We start from the raw sequence: 20,568 nt of genomic DNA on the forward strand, positions 1-20,568 counted from the left end.
GGGAAGCCCTAATAGTCTTTTTATAATACACATTCTAACAGGTGTGAGTGATATCTCCTTGTGGCTTGATTTCCATTTCCCTGATGCTTAGCGATGTTGAGCAAATTTTCATATGTAGATTGCCCACTTGTATGTCTTTATGGAGAAATGTCTAGTGAAGCTTTTTACCCATTTTAAACTCAGTTATTTGCCCACTGTTTTTCTGAAATTGCCTTGTAGTAGTTTCTTTTATATTCTGGATATTGGTCCCTTATTCAGATGCAAGTTTTACACATATTTCCTCCCATCCTCTAGGTTGCCTTTTCATTCCGTAGATTGTTGAGGAGACTATCCTTTCTTCACTTTGTAATCTTAGAACCTTGGCCAAGATCAGTTGGCCATATATATGTGCGTTTATTTGGCGTCTCTCTATTATATTTCATTGGTCCATCTCATTGTCTTGATGGCAGTAGCAGACTGTTTTGACTACTGTGGCATTGTTATGTGTTTTGAGTTCAGGAAGTGTTCATCTCCATCATTGCTCTTTGTTCTCAAGATTGTTTTATCTACTCTGGGGGGTTCCATATATATTTTAGGATTCTGTCTGCTTCTATAATAATGACATGGAATTTTGTGGGTTGTTGTGATATATGTGTACATCACTTTATGTAGTATAGAAATGCCAACAGTATTTTATAATCCAATCTGTGAACATGGTATGTCATTACAATTACTTGTCTCTTCTTTAATTTCTTTCCACAATGTCCTGTAGTTTTCAGTATACAAATTTTTCACCTCCTACGGGGTCTTTTCCATGCCTTCCTCAGGTCTTCTAGAGTCAGGGGTGAGAAGGATGGACTCATGCAGAGAGTGAAATCCCTCCCTCCCCTCTGCACCTAATCTCTGATTATGTCTAATACAGGTGTACTGGGCCATGCCCTTCACCTCTGTCTACAACTGGGCCCCTTGCTGGGAATTCCTCTTGGATCTGAGTGTTGACTGTACTATTTCAGTGTCCACAAGGACTCTCGCAATGCCAGGCGTGGGTCCAAGAGCCCAAGATATACCTACATACGAATGATCAGATCAGGCCATCAAATTTTCTGCAGTAAAGAACAACCAGGGGAGGGGTGGCTGGTTGCCTCTTTCTCATCTTTGGATTTCTTAGAGCTGAGCTTTCCAGTGTGGTAGCCACTACCCAAATGTGTCTATTTATGATTAATTTAGTTCAAACAATAATTAACTCATTCTATTAAAAAATGCAAAAAACACACAATTGCTTGGTCACACTAGCCATGTTTCAAGTGTGTCTGTAACATCTGGAATTTCAGGTTGGTAAGGTTGACGGTGAAAGCTCTAAATGGGTCTATAGAAGTGAGGGGTCGAAAGGTGATTTTCTCAGCATCTCTCCCTCATTTGAAATTTTCAACGGTGATCAATATCATATTGAAGGACTCTGTCTGCACAGAGCACAGGGGAGGTCTTAGAACCTGGAGGGAAGACCAGGGGGATGCTGTGTGAGCCAGCAAGTCGAGTAGGAGAAATGGGTGGGTCAACTTGTATAATAACTTTATGCTCATGGTTGTGTTTGTACAGAATGCATCGTGGAGAGCATACATAACAGCGATGCTGATGACGATTCACGTAGCGAACAACTCTCAGGTAGGATCTAAAGCGAGACAATTCCTAGAACACTTGGGTTCCACCCGGTTCTTTAGAAACTAAGGAAGGTGAATATGAAATCAGGAAGAAGAAGGAAATATGCGTAGAATTCTGATTTTTGCTTTCCAAATTTTATTGATATAATAGAGTTATGGTGTCCATGTCCTTTGACTGTACTGTGCTTATAGTCATCTTTTCTTGCTTTGCCATTCAGAAATTTGCTTTCTCACAAGACTACTCTTTCATTGCTTTTTCACTGCCAAAGATGAAAGGTTCATTTCTGTTTGATACCGGGAGGGTATTTTGCACCAGGATTTTGGTTTCCTTTTTACATTCACGTATGATGGCCATATCCTAGTGGGAACAAAACTCTCATAATCACTTGACACTGGAGAACAAGTTCTTATAGTGAGTGTCAGGTGGTGGATGAGACTTGAACTCTCTCCCTCTACACTTTCAGGACTTGTCGCTTCACCTTAGGTTTGTCCTCACTGTTTATTCCTCATGGAAAGGGCGCTCCCAGAGGTGGATGAGTCAGAGAACACATGCTTTGGGATCACTGCATGTGCTCAGTCTCCTCATTTCAGCCTCAGCACCTCCCAAGGCTGATGTGCTGACATGCTTCCATTTGAGAGGGCTCCACGTCCAGCTGCCCCTAAAGACCCTTCATGGCCGGCAGGAATTCTAGAGGACTGTGTGAAGGGGCTGCTGGGCTCGCTTCACACACTGACTCTCACAGCCCTGCTAACCTGTTCTCCTGGAATTGACCAGGCCCAGGAAAAAGACTCAGGGCAGCAGGACCCAGGGTCTCTGTTCTTCTTACAACCCACTGCTCCATCCGGACAGCCCTGACCCTGCTCCCCACACTCCCGTCCTGCCCACCCTCTGACCTTTCCTCAGGCCTGCCTTGGTCTTATCCTTCCCAGTTCTTCCAAGGCAGGGGTAAACCCTGGCAGGTGCTGTGTGTTTATGAGGCTTCCCCTGCTGTAGAACTTTTGTTTCAGTATTCCAGACTAAGGGAATTGGAACAAGTTACTTTTAACTCTAATATTGCTTTCATCCGCTCTAAGGGGCTAAGAGACTTACAGAGTTGTTTTGAAGTACCTAAGGTTAGCTCAGGCACAGGACACTTACTTCTTTTGTGAAGTTGGTTGCATATCTAAGCTATTGTGGAGAATGCTGCAATGAACCTAAGTTCAACTCATTGTGATACTGATTTAATTTCCTTTGGATATATACCCAGAACTGTGATTGCTGAATCATATGATATTTCTGTTTATAATTTTATAAGGAATCCCCTTACTCTTTTTCATAATAGCTGCACCATTTTCCATTCCCACAGGCAGTGTACAAATTTTCCAATACCCCACATCTTGGCCTTGACTTGTGGGCTCTAGAGCACAGGCTTAGTAGTTGTGGTGCACGGGCTTAGTTGCTCCATGGCTGGATTCTTAGTGAACAAAACTGGGTTTCAGCATGCCTACTACTGGGTCAATTACAACTTCATTTAATAAGAAATCTCATCCCTTAGTAGGTCTCATAGCATTCTGAATGGTTCTGATACATCTCTCTGCCACTTCCCTCATTCTAACTGTTTCCTATTAGAGTCTCGGGATGAGTCCTCCCCCCTTACCTGAAGCACCTAGTGCTAGGCAGGCCTCCTCCTTTTTGCAGGGAGCCCATGCTTGTACCCACATGCCACACCCACTTCTGGAGGAGTCCGAGAAAGAAGGAGCCTCCAGGAGTAGATGGAGAAAATTCACTCCACGTTACTCCTTTGAGGCTAATATTCACTATCGGATTCTGTGCTAAGGAAACGAAATGTCCTTCTCCTGTGGAAAGTCTGTCTTCCATCACTTGTGCCGGCCCTGTTTCTGTGTGCTGGGCAAGAAACACTGCATACAGTGAAGACAGAACCAAGAGATCTACCCCAGGGATTGAGCTCAGGGTGGGCACTGACTCCCTTCCCAGGAGGGCGGAGAGGAGGTTGTGCTTTGCAAGGCGGGACAGAGAAACCAAGCAGTGTGACAAGAGCATCTCCACTCATGTTGCTGTGCAAACTGCCAGGTGAAGTAGGTTCTTGGTATTTTCTGAAGGCTTTTGCAAGCAAACAAGTCTGGGAGTAAAGTCAATTAAAACATGGAAAGTTATACTTAAAAATTTTTTTTCGATAGTGAGTCCTTTGAGAAATACATACTTTAATAGAATATGATTGCCTTATATGTGTCAATATTTTCCCCACCAAAGAAAACACTGAAGATGCTTGATTGTAAAATGTCACTTGTTTACCCAAGAGACTGTCTTTGAGGAAAGTTGTTCTAGAAATCCTCAATCCCTACGTCATAGTTTCCTGATGGTGCTGAGGGAAACCCTGGTGTGCGATTCAGTGCCTGCTACTCACAGGGAGGCTCTTAAGAACTCAGAGACCCGCTCAGTGGACCCCACATGTGAGGACAGGATTGGAGCCTCGGGCTGGACTTGAAGAGGGAAATGCTTTAGAGAAGTGGAAGGAGATACAGGAAGGGCACCTGAGCCATGGGGAGTCAGGGGTGGTTGGTTTAGAGATCAAGGAAAAGTGTACACCTGAGCACAGCCTGGGCCACACTTAGGATGCTATTGGCACTTCTGCTTGAATGGGGAAGAGAAAGGACATCCCCGTCTTGCTGGAGTGAACTCTGCAGAGATGTCTTCTTTAAAGCCTGGGGAGAGGAGCTTCTCTCCCATTATCTCCTGATACCTGTGTACATTCGAGACCCTTCCTCCTTTCTTCTTTCCCTCTGTTGACTCCCTTTCCTTATTTTTCTTCTTTTTTCCCCCTTTTCCACTTTGTATTTATTTTATATATGTATATTTTATTGTTGTAAAAGTACACATACGATGAAATCCAACTTCTTAACAAGTTTTGAAATGTCCAGTCAGTCCTGTTGACTACATGCACCTTGTTGTACAGCATGTGTCTAGAACTTTTCCATTTTGAAATAACACATTCTAACCATTGAACAGAGACTTCCCATGTCAACCTCCTGCCAGCTCTTGGAACCACCCCTCTACTCTCTGCTTCTCGGAGTTTTCTTTCAGTTTTTGACCTTCTGTGACTGGCTTATTTCACTCTTAAAAATGTCCTCCAAGTTCTTTCGTGTTGCTGCAAATGGCAGGATTTCCTCCTTTTTCAAAGACTGAATGACATTCCACTGTATGTGTACACCACATTTTCTTTATTAATTCATCTTCCCATGGACACTAGGCAGTTTTCCTATGTTGTGTATTGTGTATAATGCTGCAATGGACATGAGATTGTAGATATCTCTTGGACATTCTTGTTTTATCTCCTTTGTATATAAACCTACATGAGTGATTGCTGGATTTTATGAGAGTTCTCTTAATAATTTTTGGGGGACCTCCATGCTGTTTTCCATAATGGCTACACCATTTTACATTACTACAGGGTACAAAACAGGGTACAGAAGTTCCACTTCTTCACATCTTTGCCAGCATCCATTAATTTTCTTTCTTTTCTTCTTTTTCTTTGTTTCTTTCTTTATTTTTTTTTTATTTTTTTTTTTTTTTTGCAGTACACGGGCCTCTCATTGTCGTGAGGTCGACCGTTGCTGAGCGCAGGCTCCAAACGCACAGGCTCAGCGGCCATGGTTCATGGGCCAAGCCGCTCAGCGGCATGTGGGATCCTCTCAAACCGGGGCACGAACATGTGTCCCCTGCATTGGCAGGCGGACTCTCAACCAATGTGCCACCACGGAAGCCCTAATTGTCTTTTTATAATGTACATTCTAACAGGTGTGAGTGATATCTCCTTGTGGCTTGATTTCCATTTCCCTGATGCTTAGCGATGTTGAGCAAATTTTCATATGTAGATTGACCACTTGTATGACTTTATGGAGAAATGTCTAGTGAAGCTTTTTACCCATTTTTAAACTCAGTTATCTGCCCGCTGTTTTTCTGAAATTGCCTTGTAGTAGTTTCTTTTATATTCTGGATATTGGTCCCTTATTCAGATGCAAGTTTTACACATATTTCCTCCCATCCTCTAGGTTGCCTTTTCATTCTTTTGATTGTTGAAGAGACTATCCTCTGTTCACTTGGTAATCTTAGAACCTTGGCCAAGATCAGTTGGCCATATATATGTGTGTTTATTTGTTATCTCTCTATTATATTTCATTGGTCTATCTCACTGTCTTGATGCCAGTAGCAGACTGTTTTGACTACTGTGGCATTGTTATGTGTTTTGAGTTCAGGAAGTGTTAATCTCCATCATTGCTCTTTGCTCTCAAGATTGTTTTATCTACTTGGGGGGAGGTTCCATATGTATTTTAGGATTCTGTTCGCTTCTATAATAATGACATGGAATTTTGTGGGTTGTTGCGATATATGTGTACATCACTTTATGTAGTATAGAAATGCCAACAGTATTTAATAATCCAGTCTATGAACGTGGTATGTCATTCCAATTGCTTGTCTCATCTTTAATTTCTTTCTGCAATGTCCTGTAGTTTTCATTATACAAATTTTTCACCTCCTACGGGGCCTTTTCCACTGCCTTCCTCAGGTCTTCTAGAGTCAGGGGTGAGAAGGATGGACTCATGCAGAGAGTGAAATCCCTCCCTCCCCTCTGCACCTACTCTCTGATTATGTCTAATACAGGTGTACTGGGCCATGCCCTTCACCTCTGTCCACAAGTGGGCCCCTTGCTGGGAATTCCTCTTGGATCTGAGTGTTGACTGTACTATTTCAGTGTCCACAAGGACTCTCACAATGCCTGGCGTGGGTCCAAGAGCCCAAGATATACCTACATACGAATGATCAGATTAGGCCATCAAATTTTCTGCAGTAAAGAACAACCACGGGAGGGGTGGCTGGTTGCCTCTTTCTCATCTTTGGATTTCTTAGAGCTGAGCTTTCCAGTGTGGTAGCCACTAACCGAATGTGTCTATTTATGACTAATTTAGTTCCAACAATAATTAACTCATTCTATTAAAAAATGCAAAAAACAAACAATTGCTTGGTCACACTAGCCATGTTTCAAGTGTGTCTGTAACATCTGGAATTTCAGGTTGGTAAGGTTGACGGTGAAAGCTATAAATGGGTCTATAAAAGTGAGGGGTCGAAAGGTGATTTTCTCAGCATCTCTCCCTCATTTGCAATTTTCCACGGTGATCAATATCTTATTGAAGGACTCTGTTTGCACAGAGCACAGAGGAGGTCTGAGAACCTGGAGGGAAGACCAGGGGGATGCTGTGTGAGCCAGCAAGTCGAGCAGGAGAAATGGGTGGGTCAACTTGTATAATAACTTTATGCTCATGGTTGTGTTTGTACAGAATGCATCGTGGAGAGCATACATAACAGCGATGCTGATGACGATTCACGTAGCGAACAACTCTCAGGTAGGATCTAAAGCGAGACAATTCCTAGAACACTTGGGTTCCACCCGGTTCTTTAGAAACTAAGGAAGGTGAATATGAAATCAGGAAGAAGAAGGAAATATGTGTAGAATTCTGATTTGTTCTTTCCAAATTTTATTGATATGATAGAGTTATGGTGTCCATGTCCTTTGACTGTACTGTGCTTATAGTCATCTTTTCTTGCTTTGCCATTCAGAAATTTGCTTTCTCACAAGACTACTCTTTCATTGCTTTTTCACTGCCAAAGATGAAAGGTTCACTTCTGTTTGATACCGGGAGGGTATTTTGCACCAGGATTTTGGTTTCCTTTTTACATTCACGTATGATGGCCATATCCTAGTGGGAACAAAACTCTCATAATCACTTGACACTGGAGAACAAGTTCTTATAGTGAGTGTCAGGTGGTGGATGAGACTTGAACTCTCTCCCTCTACACTTTCAGGACTTGTCGCTTCACCTTAGGTTTGTCCTCACTGTTTATTCCTCATGGAAAGGGCGCTCCCAGAGGTGGATGAGTCAGAGAACACATGCTTTGGGATCACTGCATGTGCTCAGTCTCCTCATTTCAGCCTCAGCACCTCCCAAGGCTGATGTGCTGACATGCCTCCATTTGAGAGGGCTCCACGTCCAGCTGCCCCTAAAGACCCTTCATGGCCGGCAGGAATCCTAGAGGACTGTGTGAAGGGGCTGCTGGGCTCGCTTCACACACTGGCTCTCACAGCCCTGCTAACCTGGTCTCCTGGAATTGACCAGGCCCACGACAGAGACTCAGGGCAGCAGGACCCAGGGTCACTGCTCTTCTTACAACCCACTGCTCCATCCGGACAGCCCTGCCCCTGCTCCCCACACTCCCGTCCTGCCCACCCTCTGTCCTTTCCCCAGGCCTGCCTTGGTCTTATCCTTCCCAGTTCTTCCAAGGCTGGGGTAAACCCTGGCAGGTGCTGTGTGTTTATGAGGCTTCCCCTGCTGTAGATCTTTTGTTTCAGTGTTCCAGACTAAGGGAATTGGGACAAGTTACTTTTAACTCTAATATTGCTTTCATCCGCTCTAAGGGGCTAAGCGACTTACAGAGTTGTTTTGAAGTACGTAAGGTTAGCTCAGGCACAGGACACTTACTTCTTTTGTGAAGTTGGTTGCATATCTAGGCTATTGTGGAGAATGCTGCAATGAACCTAAGTTCAACTCATTGTGATACTGATTTAATTTCCTTTGGATATATACCCAGAACTGTGATTGCTGAATCATATGATATTTCTGTTTATAATTTTATAAGGAATCCCCATACTCTTGTTCATAATAGCTGCACCATTTTCCATTCCCACAGGCAGTGTACAAATTTTCCAATACCCCACATCTTGGCCTTGACTTGTGGGCTCTAGAGCACAGGCTTAGTAGTTGTGGTGCACGGGCTTAGTTGCTCCATGGCTGGATTCTTAGTGAACAAAACTGGGTTTCAGCATGCCTACTACTGGGTCAATTACAACTTCATTTAATAAGAAATCTCATCCCTTAGTAGGTCTCATAGCATTCTGAATGGTTCTGATACATCTCTCTGCCACTTCCCTCATTCTAACTGTTTCCTATTAGAGTCTCGGGATGAGTCCTCCCCCCTTACCTGAAGCACCTAGTGCTAGGCAGGCCTCCTTCTTTTTGCAGGGAGCCCATGGTTGTACCCACATGCCACACCCACTTCTGGAGGAGTCCGAGAAAGAAGGAGCCTCCAGGAGTAGATGGAGGAAATTCACTCCACCTTTCTCCTTTGAGGCTAATATTCACTATCGGATTCTGTGCTAAGGAAACGAAATGTCCTTCTCCTGTGGAAAGTCTGTCTTCCATCACTTGTGCCGGCCCTGTTTCTGTGTGCTGGGCAAGAAACACTGCATACAGTGAAGACAGAACCAAGAGATCTACCCCAGGGATTGAGCTCAGGGTGGGCACTGACTCCCTTCCCAGGAGGGCGGAGAGGAGGTTGTGCTTTGCAAGGCGGGACAGAGAAACCAAGCAGTGTGACAAGAGCATCTCCACTCATGTTGCTGTGCAAACTGCCAGGTGAAGTAGGTTCTTGGTATTTTCTGAAGGCTTTTGCAAGCAAACAAGTCTGGGAGTAAAGTCAATTAAAACATGGAAAGTTATACTTAAAATTTTTTTTTCGATAGTGAGTCCTTTGAGAAATACATACTTTAATAGAATATGATTGCCTTATATGTGTCAATATTTTCCCCACCAAAGAAAACACTGAAGATGCTTGATTGTAAAATGTCACTTGTTTACCCAAGAGACTGTCTATGAGGAAAGTTGTTCTAGAAATCCTCAATCCCTACGTCATAGTTTCCTGATGGTGCTGAGGGAAACCCTGGTGTGCGATTCAGTGCCTGCTACTCACAGGGAGGCTCTTAAGAACTCAGAGACCCGCTCAGTGGACCCCACATGTGAGGACAGGATTGGAGCCTCGGGCTGGACTTGAAGAGGGAAATGCTTTAGAGAAGTGGAAGGAGATACAGGAAGGGCACCTGAGCCATGGGGAGTCAGGGGTGGTTGGTTTAGAGATCAAGGAAAAGTGTACACCTGAGCACAGCCTGGGCCACACTTAGGATGCTATTGGCACTTCTGCTTGAATGGGGAAGAGAAAGGACATCCCCCTCTTGCTGGAGTGAACTCTGCAGAGATGTCTTCTTTAAAGCCTGGGGAGAGGAGCTTCTCTCCCTTTATCTCCTGATACCTGTGTACATTCGAGACCCTTCCTCCTTTCTTCTTTCCCTCTGTTGACTCCCTTTCCTTATTTTTCTTCTTTTTTCCCCTTTTTCCACTTTGTATTTATTTTACATATGTATATTTTATTGTTGTAAAAGTACACATACGATGAAATCCAACTTCTTAACAAGTTTTGAAATGTCCAGTCAGTCCTGTTGACTACATGCACCTTGTTGTACAGCATGTGTCTAGAACTTTTCCATTTTGAAATAACACATTCTAACCATTGAACAGAGACTTCCCATGTCAACCTCCTGCCAGCTCTTGGAACCACCCCTCTACTCTCTGCTTCTCGGAGTTTTCTTTCAGTTTTTGACCTTCTGTGACTGGCTTATTTCACTCTTACAAATGTCCTCCAAGTTCTTTCGTGTTGCTGCAAATGGCAGGATTTCCTTCTTTTTCAAAGACTGAATGACATTCCACTGTATGTGTACACCACATTTTCTTTATTAATTCATCTTCCCATGGACACTAGGCAGTTTTCCTATGTTGTGTATTGTGTATAATGCTGCAATGGACATGAGATTGTAGATATCTCTTGGACATTCTTGTTTTATCTCCTTTGTATATAAACCTACATGAGTGATTGCTGGATTTTATGAGAGTTCTCTTAATAATTTTTGGGGGACCTCCATGCTGTTTTCCATAATGGCTACACCATTTTACATTACTACAGGGTACAAAACAGGGTACAGAAGTTCCACTTCTTCACATCTTTGCCAGCATCCATTAATTTTCTTTCTTTTCTTCTTTTTCTTTGTTTCTTTCTTTCTTTTTTTTTTTTTTTTTTTTTTTGCAGTACACGGGCCTCTCATTGTCGTGAGGTCGACCGTTGCAGAGCGCAGGCTCCAAACGCACAGGCTCAGCGGCCATGGTTCATGGGCCAAGCCGCTCAGCGGCATGTGGGATCCTCTCAAACCGGGGCACGAACATGTGTCCCCTGCATTGGCAGGCGGACTCTCAACCAATGTGCCACCACGGAAGCCCTAATTGTCTTTTTATAATACACATTCTAACAGGTGTGAGTGATATCTCCTTGTGGCTTGATTTCCATTTCCCTGATGCTTAGCGATGTTGAGCAAATTTTCATATGTAGATTGACCACTTGTATGACTTTATGGAGAAATGTCTAGTGAAGCTTTTTACCCATTTTTAAACTCAGTTATCTGCCCGCTGTTTTTCTGAAATTGCCTTGTAGTAGTTTCTTTTATATTCTGGATATTGGTCCCTTATTCAGATGCAAGTTTTACACATATTTCCTCCCATCCTCTAGGTTGCCTTTTCATTCTTTTGATTGTTGAAGAGACTATCCTCTGTTCACTTGGTAATCTTAGAACCTTGGCCAAGATCAGTTGGCCATATATATGTGTGTTTTTTTGTTATCTCTCTATTATATTTCATTGGTCTATCTCACTGTCTTGATGCCAGTAGCAGACTGTTTTGACTACTGTGGCATTGTTATGTGTTTTGAGTTCAGGAAGTGTTAATCTCCATCATTGCTCTTTGCTCTCAAGATTGTTTTATCTACTTGGGGGGAGGTTCCATATGTATTTTAGGATTCTGTTTGCTTCTATAATAATGACATGGAATTTTGTGGGTTGTTGCAATATATGTGTACATCACTTTATGTAGTATAGAAATGCCAACAGTATTTAATAATCCAGTCTATGAACGTGGTATGTCATTCCAATTGCTTGTCTCATCTTTAATTTCTTTCTGCAATGTCCTGTAGTTTTCATTATACAAATTTTTCACCTCCTACGGGGCCTTTTCCACTGCCTTCCTCAGGTCTTCTAGAGTCAGGGGTGAGAAGGATGGACTCATGCAGAGAGTGAAATCCCTCCCTCCCCTCTGCACCTACTCTCTGATTATGTCTAATACAGGTGTACTGGGCCATGCCCTTCACCTCTGTCCACAAGTGGGCCCCTTGCTGGGAATTCCTCTTGGATCTGAGTGTTGACTGTACTATTTCAGTGTCCACAAGGACTCTCACAATGCCTGGCGTGGGTCCAAGAGCCCAAGATATACCTACATACGAATGATCAGATTAGGCCATCAAATTTTCTGCAGTAAAGAACAACCACGGGAGGGGTGGCTGGTTGCCTCTTTCTCATCTTTGGATTTCTTAGAGCTGAGCTTTCCAGTGTGGTAGCCACTAACCGAATGTGTCTATTTATGACTAATTTAGTTCCAACAATAATTAACTCATTCTATTAAAAAATGCAAAAAACAAACAATTGCTTGGTCACACTAGCCATGTTTCAAGTGTGTCTGTAACATCTGGAATTTCAGGTTGGTAAGGTTGACGGTGAAAGCTATAAATGGGTCTATAAAAGTGAGGGGTCGAAAGGTGATTTTCTCAGCATCTCTCCCTCATTTGCAATTTTCCACGGTGATCAATATCTTATTGAAGGACTCTGTTTGCACAGAGCACAGAGGAGGTCTGAGAACCTGGAGGGAAGACCAGGGGGATGCTGTGTGAGCCAGCAAGTCGAGCAGGAGAAATGGGTGGGTCAACTTGTATAATAACTTTATGCTCATGGTTGTGTTTGTACAGAATGCATCGTGGAGAGCATACATAACAGCGATGCTGATGACGATTCACGTAGCGAACAACTCTCAGGTAGGATCTAAAGCGAGACAATTCCTAGAACACTTGGGTTCCACCCGGTTCTTTAGAAACTAAGGAAGGTGAATATGAAATCAGGAAGAAGAAGGAAATATGTGTAGAATTCTGATTTGTTCTTTCCAAATTTTATTGATATGATAGAGTTATGGTGTCCATGTCCTTTGACTGTACTGTGCTTATAGTCATCTTTTCTTGCTTTGCCATTCAGAAATTTGCTTTCTCACAAGACTACTCTTTCATTGCTTTTTCACTGCCAAAGATGAAAGGTTCACTTCTGTTTGATACCGGGAGGGTATTTTGCACCAGGATTTTGGTTTCCTTTTTACATTCACGTATGATGGCCATATCCTAGTGGGAACAAAACTCTCATAATCACTTGACACTGGAGAACAAGTTCTTATAGTGAGTGTCAGGTGGTGGATGAGACTTGAACTCTCTCCCTCTACACTTTCAGGACTTGTCGCTTCACCTTAGGTTTGTCCTCACTGTTTATTCCTCATGGAAAGGGCGCTCCCAGAGGTGGATGAGTCAGAGAACACATGCTTTGGGATCACTGCATGTGCTCAGTCTCCTCATTTCAGCCTCAGCACCTCCCAAGGCTGATGTGCTGACATGCCTCCATTTGAGAGGGCTCCACGTCCAGCTGCCCCTAAAGACCCTTCATGGCCGGCAGGAATCCTAGAGGACTGTGTGAAGGGGCTGCTGGGCTCGCTTCACACACTGGCTCTCACAGCCCTGCTAACCTGGTCTCCTGGAATTGACCAGGCCCACGACAGAGACTCAGGGCAGCAGGACCCAGGGTCACTGCTCTTCTTACAACCCACTGCTCCATCCGGACAGCCCTGCCCCTGCTCCCCACACTCCCGTCCTGCCCACCCTCTGTCCTTTCCCCAGGCCTGCCTTGGTCTTATCCTTCCCAGTTCTTCCAAGGCTGGGGTAAACCCTGGCAGGTGCTGTGTGTTTATGAGGCTTCCCCTGCTGTAGATCTTTTGTTTCAGTGTTCCAGACTAAGGGAATTGGGACAAGTTACTTTTAACTCTAATATTGCTTTCATCCGCTCTAAGGGGCTAAGCGACTTACAGAGTTGTTTTGAAGTACGTAAGGTTAGCTCAGGCACAGGACACTTACTTCTTTTGTGAAGTTGGTTGCATATCTAGGCTATTGTGGAGAATGCTGCAATGAACCTAAGTTCAACTCATTGTGATACTGATTTAATTTCCTTTGGATATATACCCAGAACTGTGATTGCTGAATCATATGATATTTCTGTTTATAATTTTATAAGGAATCCCCATACTCTTGTTCATAATAGCTGCACCATTTTCCATTCCCACAGGCAGTGTACAAATTTTCCAATACCCCACATCTTGACGTTGACTTGTGGGCTCTTGAGCACAGGCTTAGTAGTTGTGGTGCACGGGCTTAGTTGCTCCATGGCTGGATTCTTAGTGAACAAAACTGGGTTTCAGCATGCCTACTACTGGTTCAATTACAACTTCATTTAATAAGAAATCTCATCCCTTAGTAGGTCTCATAGCATTCTGAATGGTTCTGATACATCTCTCTGCCACTTCCCTCATTCTAACTGTTTCCTATTAGAGTCTCGGGATGAGTCCTCCCCCCTTACCTGAAGCACCTAGTGCTAGGCAGGCCTCCTTCTTTTTGCAGGGAGCCCATGGTTGTACCCACATGCCACACCCACTTCTGGAGGAGTCCAAGAAAGAAGGAGCCTCCAGGAGTAGATGGAGGAAATTCACTCCACCTTTCTCCTTTGAGGCTAATATTCACCATCGGATTCTGTGCTAAGGAAACGAAATGTCCTTCTCCTGTGGAAAGTTTGTCTTCCATCACTTGTGCTGGCCCTGTTTCTGTGTGCTGGGCAAGAAACACTGCATACAGTGAAGACAGAACCAAGAGATCTACCCCAGGGATTGAGCTCAGGGTGGGCACTGACTCCCTTCCCAGGAGGGCGGAGAGGAGGTTGTGCTTTGCAAGGCGGGACAGAGAAACCAAGCAGTGTGACAAGAGCATCTCCACTCATGTTGCTGTGCAAACTGCCAGGTGAAGTAGGTTCTTGGTATTTTCTGAAGGCTTTTGCAAGCAAACAAGTCTGGGAGTAAAGTCAATTAAAACATGGAAAGTTATACTTAAAATTTTTTTTTCGATAGTGAGTCCTTTGAGAAATACATACTTTAATAGAATATGATTGCCTTATATGTGTCAATATTTTCCCCACCAAAGAAAACACTGAAGATGCTTGATTGTAAAATGTCACTTGTTTACCCAAGAGACTGTCTATGAGGAAAGTTGTTCTAGAAATCCTCAATCCCTACGTCATAGTTTCCTGATGGTGCTGAGGGAAACCCTGGTGTGCGATTCAGTGCCTGCTACTCACAGGGAGGCTCTTAAGAACTCAGAGACCCGCTCAGTGGACCCCACATGTGAGGACAGGATTGGAGCCTCGGGCTGGACTTGAAGAGGGAAATGCTTTAGAGAAGTGGAAGGAGATACAGGAAGGGCACCTGAGCCATGGGGAGTCAGGGGTGGTTGGTTTAGAGATCAAGGAAAAGTGTACACCTGAGCACAGCCTGGGCCACACTTAGGATGCTATTGGCACTTCTGCTTGAATGGGGAAGAGAAAGGACATCCCCCTCTTGCTGGAGTGAACTCTGCAGAGATGTCTTCTTTAAAGCCTGGGGAGAGGAGCTTCTCTCCCTTTATCTCCTGATACCTGTGTACATTCGAGACCCTTCCTCCTTTCTTCTTTCCCTCTGTTGACTCCCTTTCCTTATTTTTCTTCTTTTTTCCCCTTTTTCCACTTTGTATTTATTTTACATATGTATATTTTATTGTTGTAAAAGTACACATACGATGAAATCCAACTTCTTAACAAGTTTTGAAATGTCCAGTCAGTCCTGTTGACTACATGCACCTTGTTGTACAGCATGTGTCTAGAACTTTTCCATTTTGAAATAACACATTCTAACCATTGAACAGAGACTTCCCATGTCAACCTCCTGCCAGCTCTTGGAACCACCCCTCTACTCTCTGCTTCTCGGAGTTTTCTTTCAGTTTTTGACCTTCTGTGACTGGCTTATTTCACTCTTACAAATGTCCTCCAAGTTCTTTCGTGTTGCTGCAAATGGCAGGATTTCCTTCTTTTTCAAAGACTGAATGACATTCCACTGTATGTGTACACCACATTTTCTTTATTAATTCATCTTCCCATGGACACTAGGCAGTTTTCCTATGTTGTGTATTGTGTATAATGCTGCAATGGACATGAGATTGTAGATATCTCTTGGACATTCTTGTTTTATCTCCTTTGTATATAAACCTACATGAGTGATTGCTGGATTTTATGAGAGTTCTCTTAATAATTTTTGGGGGACCTCCATGCTGTTTTCCATAATGGCTACACCATTTTACATTACTACAGGGTACAAAACAGGGTACAGAAGTTCCACTTCTTCAGATCTTTGCCAGCATCCATTAATTTTCTTTCTTTTCTTCTTTTTCTTTGTTTCTTTCTTTCTTTTTTTTTTTTTTTTTTTTTTTTGCAGTACACGGGCCTCTCATTGTCGTGAGGTCGACCGTTGCGGAGCGCAGGCTCCAAACGCACAGGCTCAGCGGCCATGGTTCATGGACCAAGCCGCTCAGCGGCATGTGGGATCCTCTCAAACCGGGGCACGAACATGTGTCCCCTGCATTGGCAGGCGGACTCTCAACCAATGTGCCACCACGGAAGCCCTAATTGTCTTTTTATAATACACATTCTAACAGGTGTGAGTGATATCTCCTTGTGGCTTGATTTCCATTTCCCTGATGCTTAGCGATGTTGAGCAAATTTTCATATGTAGATTGACCACTTGTATGTCTTTATGGAGAAATGTCTAGTGAAGCTTTTTACCCATTTTTAAACTCAGTTATCTGCCCGCTGTTTTTCTGAAATTGCCTTGTAGTAGTTTCTTTTATATTCTGGATATTGGTCCCTTATTCAGATGCAAGTTTTACACATATTTCCTCCCATCCTCTAGGTTGCCTTTTCATTCTTTTGATTGTTGAAGAGACTATCCTCTGTTCACTTGGTAATCTTAGAACCTTGGCCAAGATCAGTTGGCCATATATATGTGTGTTTATTTGTTATCTCTCTATTATATTTCATTGGTCTATCTCACTGTCTTGATGCCAGTAGCAGACTGTTTTGACTACTGTGGCATTGTTATGTGTTTTGAGTTCAGGAAGTGTTAATCTCCATCATTGCTCTTTGCTCTCAAGATTGTTTTATCTACTTGGGGGGAGGTTCCATATGTATTTTAGGATTCTGTTCGCTTCTATAATAATGACATGGAATTTTGTGGGTTGTTGCGATATATGTGTACATCACTTTATGTAGTATAGAAATGCCAACAGTATTTAATAATCCAGTCTATGAACGTGGTATGTCATTCCAATTGCTTGTCTCATCTTTAATTTCTTTCTGCAATGTCCTGTAGTTTTCATTATACAAATTTTTCACCTCCTACGGGGCCTTTTCCACTGCCTTCCTCAGGTCTTCTAGAGTCAGGGGTGAGAAGGATGGACTCATGCAGAGAGTGAAATCCCTCCCTCCCCTCTGCACCTACTCTCTGATTATGTCTAATACAGGTGTACTGGGCCATGCCCTTCACCTCTGTCCACAAGTGGGCCCCTTGCTGGGAATTCCTCTTGGATCTGAGTGTTGACTGTACTATTTCAGTGTCCACAAGGACTCTCACAATGCCTGGCGTGGGTCCAAGAGCCCAAGATATACCTACATACGAATGATCAGATTAGGCCATCAAATTTTCTGCAGTAAAGAACAACCACGGGAGGGGTGGCTGGTTGCCTCTTTCTCATCTTTGGATTTCTTAGAGCTGAGCTTTCCAGTGTGGTAGCCACTAACCGAATGTGTCTATTTATGACTAATTTAGTTCCAACAATAATTAACTCATTCTATTAAAAAATGCAAAAAACAAACAATTGCTTGGTCACACTAGCCATGTTTCAAGTGTGTCTGTAACATCTGGAATTTCAGGTTGGTAAGGTTGACGGTGAAAGCTATAAATGGGTCTATAAAAGTGAGGGGTCGAAAGGTGATTTTCTCAGCATCTCTCCCTCATTTGCAATTTTCCACGGTGATCAATATCTTATTGAAGGACTCTGTTTGCACAGAGCACAGAGGAGGTCTGAGAACCTGGAGGGAAGACCAGGGGGATGCTGTGTGAGCCAGCAAGTCGAGCAGGAGAAATGGGTGGGTCAACTTGTATAATAACTTTATGCTCATGGTTGTGTTTGTACAGAATGCATCGTGGAGAGCATACATAACAGCGATGCTGATGACGATTCACGTAGCGAACGACTCTCAGGTAGGATCTAAAGCGAGACAATTCCTAGAACACTTGGGTTCCACCCGGTTCTTTAGAAACTAAGGAAGGTGAATATGAAATCAGGAAGAAGAAGGAAATATGTGTAGAATTCTGATTTGTTCTTTCCAAATTTTATTGATATGATAGAGTTATGGTGTCCATGTCCTTTGACTGTACTGTGCTTATAGTCATCTTTTCTTGCTTTGCCATTCAGAAATTTGCTTTCTCACAAGACTACTCTTTCATTGCTTTTTCACTGCCAAAGATGAAAGGTTCACTTCTGTTTGATACCGGGAGGGTATTTTGCACCAGGATTTTGGTTTCCTTTTTTACATTCACGTATGATGGCCATATCCTAGTGGGAACAAAACTCTCATAATCACTTGACACTGGAGAACAAGTTCTTATAGTGAGTGTCAGGTGGTGGATGAGACTTGAACTCTCTCCCTCTACACTTTCAGGACTTGTCGCTTCACCTTAGGTTTGTCCTCACTGTTTATTCCTCATGGAAAGGGCGCTCCCAGAGGTGGATGAGTCAGAGAACACATGCTTTGGGATCACTGCATGTGCTCAGTCTCCTCATTTCAGCCTCAGCACCTCCCAAGGCTGATGTGCTGACATGCTTCCATTTGAGAGGGCTCCACGTCCAGCTGCCCCTAAAGACCCTTCATAGCCGGCAGGAATCCTAGAGGACTGTGTGAAGGGGCCGCTGGGCTCACTTCACACACTGGCTCTCACAGCCCTGCTAACCTGGTCTCCTGGAATTGACCAGGCTCACGACAGAGACTCAGCGCAGCAGGACCCAGGGTCACTGCTCTTCTTACCACCCACTGCTCCATCCGGACAGCCCTGCCCCTGGTCCCCACACTCCCGTCCTGCCCACCCTCTGTCCTTTCCTCAGGCCTGCCTTGGTCTTATCCTTCCCAGTTCTTCCAAGGCTGGGGTAAACCCTGGCAGGTGCTGTGTGTTTATGAGGCTTCCCCTGCTGTAGATCTTTTGTTTCAGTGTTCCAGACTAAGGGAATTGGGACAAGTTACTTTTAACTCTAATATTGCTTTCATCCGCTCTAAGGGGCTAAGCGACTTACAGAGTTGTTTTGAAGTACGTAAGGTTAGCTCAGGCACAGGACACTTACTTCTTTTGTGAAGTTGGTTGCATATCTAGGCTATTGTGGAGAATGCTGCAATGAACCTAAGTTCAACTCATTGTGATACTGATTTAATTTCCTTTGGATATATACCCAGAACTGTGATTGCTGAATCATATGATATTTCTGTTTATAATTTTATAAGGAATCCCCATACTCTTGTTCATAATAGCTGCACCATTTTCCATTCCCACAGGCAGTGTACAAATTTTCCAATACCCCACATCTTGGCCTTGACTTGTGGGCTCTAGAGCACAGGCTTAGTAGTTGTGGTGCACGGGCTTAGTTGCTCCATGGCTGGATTCTTAGTGAACAAAACTGGGTTTCAGCATGCCTACTACTGGGTCAATTACAACTTCATTTAATAAGAAATCTCATCCCTTAGTAGGTCTCATAGCATTCTGAATGGTTCTGATACATCTCTCTGCCACTTCCCTCATTCTAACTGTTTCCTATTAGAGTCTCGGGATGAGTCCTCCCCCCTTACCTGAAGCACCTAGTGCTAGGCAGGCCTCCTTCTTTTTGCAGGGAGCCCATGCTTGTACCCACATGCCACACCCACTTCTGGAGGAGTCCGAGAAAGAAGGAGCCTCCAGGAGTAGATGGAGGAAATTCACTCCACCTTTCTCCTTTGAGGCTAATATTCACTATCGGATTCTGTGCTAAGGAAACGCAATGTCCTTCTCCTGTGGAAAGTCTGTCTTCCATCACTTGTGCCGGCCCAGTTTCTGTGTGCTGGGCAAGAAACACTGCATACAGTGAAGACAGAACCAAGAGATCTACCCCAGGGATTGAGCTCAGGGTGGGCACTGACTCCCTTCCCAGGAGGGCGGAGAGGAGGTTGTGCTTTGCAAGGCGGGACAGAGAAACCAAGCAGTGTGACAAGAGCATCTCCACTCATGTTGCTGTGCAAACTGCCAGGTGAAGTAGGTTCTTGGTATTTTCTGAAGGCTTTTGCAAGCAAACAAGTCTGGGAGTAAAGTCAATTAAAACATGGAAAGTTATACTTAAAATTTTTTTTTCGATAGTGAGTCCTTTGAGAAATACATACTTTAATAGAATATGATTGCCTTATATGTGTCAATATTTTCCCCACCAAAGAAAACACTGAAGATGCTTGATTGTAAAATGTCACTTGTTTACCCAAGAGACTGTCTATGAGGAAAGTTGTTCTAGAAATCCTCAATCCCTACGTCATAGTTTCCTGATGGTGCTGAGGGAAAACCTGGTGTGCGATTCAGTGCCTGCTACTCACAGGGAGGCTCTTAAGAACTCAGAGACCCGCTCAGTGGACCCCACATGTGAGGACAGGATTGGAGCCTCGGGCTGGACTTGAAGAGGGAAATGCTTTAGAGAAGTGGAAGGAGATACAGGAAGGGCACCTGAGCCATGGGGAGTCAGGGGTGGTTGGTTTAGAGATCAAGGAAAAGTGTACACCTGAGCACAGCCTGGGCCACACTTAGGATGCTATTGGCACTTCTGCTTGAATGGGGAAGAGAAAGGACATCCCCCTCTTGCTGGAGTGAACTCTGCAGAGATGTCTTCTTTAAAGCCTGGGGAGAGGAGCTTCTCTCCCTTTATCTCCTGATACCTGTGTAC

This window comes from Mesoplodon densirostris, chromosome 12 (assembly GCF_025265405.1).
Source record: "Mesoplodon densirostris isolate mMesDen1 chromosome 12, mMesDen1 primary haplotype, whole genome shotgun sequence".
NCBI lineage: Eukaryota > Metazoa > Chordata > Mammalia > Artiodactyla > Ziphiidae > Mesoplodon > Mesoplodon densirostris.